Genomic DNA, 5,326 nt, shown 5'->3' on the forward strand with positions numbered 1-5,326 from the left:
TATTTGTCTACAAATATGAGCTTTGCAAGTATTTAGCCCATTAGTAATATTAGTATATTAGTAATACATTTTTCTTCTGTTTATGGTTTCAGATCTTCCAAGCAATGCACCTGAAAACCCTCTTGAACCTCTGACAGTAAAGAAAAACAGAATATTTATATAATATAAGTAATATTTCCCTTATGAGTGTTGTTAATTCTTCAACATTAGTCCAGAGAGAGTTAAAGGGGACCTATTATGAAAAACAAGTTTTTTCTTGTTTTAACATGTATAAAGTGGTCTCCCCTCACCCTGCCAACAGAGGGGAGATGAAATACCATGAATTTCTGCAAGGTCTCTGACCCCCGCCCTGCAGAGTCCCCCAGTGTCACGTGACTTTTTTTGAGCCGTTTAGAATCTGCTCCCGTCGTGACGTCACGACGGGAGCAGATTTCCATAGGTTCAGCCTCCGCTGCTGAAACCACGCCCACAACCAGCTCTGTACGCCGGCTCGAACGTCCGCCATTATTCAGCAGCGGAGGCTGTTTGAACAGCTAGGGAGAGTAGAAATGAGATTTTGCATCGACATTTACCCTTATAAAAGGATCAGATCCCACAGCACGGACCCGGCAACTGCACACGAGTCAGCGGTAAGTTCCTTTTTTTTATATTTGTATGATCTTTGCATGGGCTAAGTATTTAGCTTAGCTCGGAGCTCCGGGGCCGCTCACGGACCTTTTTTTTGTTTTTTTTTTGTTCTGTTCATTTCAGATCATCCAAGCAAAAGGCTGATTTATGGTTCCGCGTTACACCAACGCAGAGCCTACGGCGTAGGCTCCGTTGGCGGGGGCCGGGGCGCCTGGAGCAGAGAAGGAGACGCTGCTCCCGTGGAGCAGCTCCACAGAGGCGGGCTCGAAGACCCGTCTCTGCCCGAAGACCTCCTCCGGGAGGAACCGCCGCCCAGAGAGCTGCGGGCTCTGCCCTTCGCAGGTCTCATTGATCAGGCTCGGATGAATGCAGAAACGGAGGATGGAGATTTCTATGGGTTTGATTAATGTAATAACTTAAATAAAGTACAATCAAACTAAATTCTGCTCCCGCTCTATTTTTTAAATACCACACGTGTGTGTGTGTGTGTGTGTGTGTGTGTGTGTGTGTGTGTGTGTGTGTGTGTGTGTGTGTGTGTGTGTGTGTGTGTGTGTGTGTGTGTGTGTGTGTGTGTGTGTGTGTGTGTGTGTGTGGTTGTTAGCATTCCTGTGTGAATCCGAGGTGACTAAAGGCTGATTTATGGTTCTGCGTTTCACCAACGCAGAGCCTACGGCGTAGGGTACGCGTCGATTTAACGCAGAACCGTAAATCAGGCTTTAAGATCCGAGTAACTGAATGCTCCTCCCCTCCTACACGTCATTCAGGGAGCCAATCAGCACAGAGCCTCATTATCATACCCCCCCCTTCCCTAAAAATGAGGCACAGAAAAAGGCTTTAGAAGCGGTAAAACTATAGACAGGGCTCACAGGCTGAATTTTTGATGTATGTAGAAAAAACAAGCTTTAGATTGTTTTTAAGACATTCAAGGCCTTTTTAAAATATACATTAAATGCCATAATATGTCTCCTTTAAAGGATGGTGAGCACATCTGGTTGAGTTAGGCTGCCTTCACAGCACAGATCCTCCTGCGCTGGCTGATTTCTGTGGAGATCAAGACACGCCACTCACTCACGGGCTGAAATCAAACAACACTGAACTCTTTATAGTTGGACTAACACGTCCAGATTATGAGGGAAAGTCCCGCTAATCCCTACATGTAACTGAATTTATAACTGCACTATAGTTTGGAGATTCAAGTGTCTGACAGAAAGATGAAGGTCTGCACTTCTACCTGCAGACATGAAACAGATTCAGTCTCATAATATTTGGACAGATCAGTTTCAGATGTATTTCTGACCTGGAAACTTCCCGGCCGCTCCAGATGTTTAGTCGCTCAGTTGAATCCTGCGACAGCAGTCACGCAGGTCAAGGAGTTCTACAGTTTTGTGATCATCTGATTTTCTTTAAGAAATGTCTCTTGGTTTCTAACTCTCGGTCATTGCTGCCATCTTTCCCTTTCACTTGGTAAACTTGTGATTTTCACCTGATGGGTCAATAAATAAGGTAGCTTGTGTTGTTTTATACCAAACACCACGGCTTCTCCACCTGGAAACTCTGAACAGGAAGTCCTAAGGTGAGGTAGTATTAGGTAACTCCTCGAGCTTGGTTTTTTATTTTAGGTTAGTAAAGGTTTCCTGGTATCAGACGGCGTACAGACCTAAAGACTCAGACAGAACACCCTAATTGTCAGCAGTATGTAAGTATTTCTAATAGGGTGGTCTAGGAGAGGGTCCGAGACAGGAGCTGATAAGTCAAGAGTCTGGATCAGGAACAGCAAATGAGTATGAATCCAAGTCAGGGACCAGAACAGGATGCAGGTTTATGTCGGGGTCTAAACCAGGAGACCGGGTCAAGGACTATCCGACATAACCCTGGACTGGTTTAAATCATATCTCTCTGGCCGCACTCAGCAGGTTAAGCTGAAAACATTTACATCACAACCTGTCTCAAGGATCAGTGCTTGGACACCTCCTTTTCATTCCTTAAATATAACATCCATTTTCATTGCTATGTGGATGACACCCAGCTCTACCTGTCCATCAAATCCCACCTTAAAACTCACCTTTTCAGACATGCATACAATAATCTTGGGACTGGAATGACCTCACTATTGCACTTTACTGTTGTTTTATGTATTGTACTTTGCTGTGTTTTTAATTGATTGCCATGTTTTATTGATTGTTTTTATTGTCCTTTTATACGGCAACCTTGAGTGTCCTGAAAGGCACCTTTAAAATAAAATGTATTATTATTATTATTATTATTATTATTATTATTATTATTATTATTATTATTATTATTATTATTATTATTATTATGATCCTGGACGCCTCCCTAGGGAGGTGTTCCAGGCGTGTCCCTCCTCCCTAGGGAGGTGTTCCAGGCATGTCCCTCCTCCCTAGGGAGGTGTTCCAGGCATGTCCCAGCAGGAGGAGACCCAGGGGAGGACCCAGGACACGCTGGAGAGACTATGTCTCTCGGCTGGCCTGGGAACGCCTCGGACTCCCCTGGAAGAGCTGGAGGAAGAGATGGAGGAAGAGCTGGAGGAAGAACTGGAGGAAGAGCTGGAGGAAGAGCCGGAGGAAGAGCTGGAGGAAGAGCTGGAGGAAGAGCTGGAGGAAGAGCTGGAGGAAGTGTCTGGGGTGAAGGAAGTCTGGGCATCTCTGCTGAGGCTGCTGCCCCCACGACCCGGGAACGGACAAGCGGAAGAAGATGAGTGAGTGATGAGTATTATTATTATTAAGGAGTGGGTCAGTCCTTTGTGGACTGTCATGGGCTCCTTCAGACAGGTCAATGGACAAGTATGAACTGGTATTAAGAGATGTTTCCCCTTTAGTTGGATAATAATCTGGCACGCTCTAAGTACTCGCAGACCGCCTCAGCCACCTGAAACGTCTCAAGCCATCTCCAGAGCCAGAATCAATTTTTTGGGAGGTGCAGGTCAGGCTACAGCGTAGGCTACGGAGAGACTCCCGCATAGCTGCGTATGCTACGGCGTAGGCTCTGCGTAGGTTTAGGTTTCTCTTCTGGACATTCAGACCAGACATAAGTCTGCTGGTTTGTTCAGATGCAGGTTTGTGGACCTCCGTAGAATCTGCGATGAAGCGCTTCGGATTACTATAAAATCTTCTTATTTTTGTATTTCTCAGATGGTCACAGATTGGAGAAAATCTCCTGGAACGTCCACTCCTGTGAACATCACTATTCCCACTAGTGAACATTGAGCTCTGTGTGGTTGAGCGGTGGAACCTGATTTTACAAATTGATGTGCAGCAACCTGTAGCGGAGCCAGAGGGGGGGGGGGAGGGGGCGGTCGCCACGGGGCCCACAAGTTCATAGGGCCCAATGCTAGGGCCCCGTTTTGTGTGATACGTTCATCTATAATCGTAAATTGTAGGCTATAATAACAATAAAATGTGCAAACGCTGATTGGCTGTAAAGCCTGAATTATGGTTCTGCGTTAAATCGACGCAGAGCCTACGCCATAAGTTACGGTACGTGCGCATCGCTGCGTACCCTACGCCGTAGGCTCTGCTTTGGTGTAACGAGGAACAATAAATCAGCCATAACAGTTACAGCCAATTTGCCGACTCGGCAAGTTTGCGGCCATGAAGGAGATTAGCACTAAACTTTAAAAGAGGACTAGCATGTACAAAGTTTTGAATGTTACCCTGTTTTCCACGTTACCTGGATTATTTTGTTATGGAAGAGTCGACTACCATTGGTGAGTGAGTGTAACCTTCATAAATAATTTCTTTATCAGAATGTTGTGTAGCGTTGACTACCTGCCTATTTGAATGAGCTTTGTGTTGTTGTCAACTAGACTAGAGTCTATTCTCTGTTATAGAGCTCAGAAATGATGTTATAGACCGCTGTGTCTATATCTAAATAGATTGTGTAATTTAAACCAGTTATGTGTTTTTGTATTTAAGTGTATCAAAGAACTGAGTGACTATCTGAGTTTTCAGCGCCATGTGATTGACAGCTGTCAGGCCGATGTGTGTGTGTGTGTGTGTGTGTGCGTGCGTGCGTGCGTGCGTGTGTGCGTGCGTGCGTGCGTGCGTGCGTGCGTGCGTGCGTGCGTGCGTGCGTGTGTGTGTGTGTGTTCTGAACAAGTTTGTGACTTTACTCTGCTTTCTGTAGCATAGGCCTATAGGCTTGGCTCAATAAAAGTGAGAATAAATGTAGTTTGATGGGTAGGATGAGGTGTTGTCGAACATTAAAATGACTATCATAAGGGCCCATGGAGAATGCTCCGCCCCCTCTGTACGTCTCTGTACCTACCCTCCGCCGCAACAATTTCTCTAAGACTGCTGCTGATGTGTTTCCTCTTTGGTGTTGTGTTCACACGCCTGAATACTCCAGACTGATAATGAGCAGGACCGTTGGTGGCGATGAAGGGAATCACAGTCATTACAGAGTAGAAGTTGGAGCTCCCTCCCTTAATCCTACGTTGTGTGTGTGTGTGTGTGTGTGTGTGTGTGTGTGTGTGTGTGTGTGTGTGTGTGTGTGTGTGTGTGTGTGTGTGTGTGTGTGTGTGTGTGTGTGTGTGTGTGTGTGTGTCTGGACTGAACACGTCACTGGAAACAGGAGAGTAACCTCAAACTTCTAGAACAAAGAGAGAAAAAGAGGGATGTGTAAGACGGAGGTCTGGAGTCGGAGGAGGGATAAGTGAGGGGGTGGGACTTAGAGGAGAAGG

Source organism: Cololabis saira, chromosome 21 (genome assembly GCF_033807715.1).
Source record: "Cololabis saira isolate AMF1-May2022 chromosome 21, fColSai1.1, whole genome shotgun sequence".
NCBI lineage: Eukaryota > Metazoa > Chordata > Actinopteri > Beloniformes > Belonidae > Cololabis > Cololabis saira.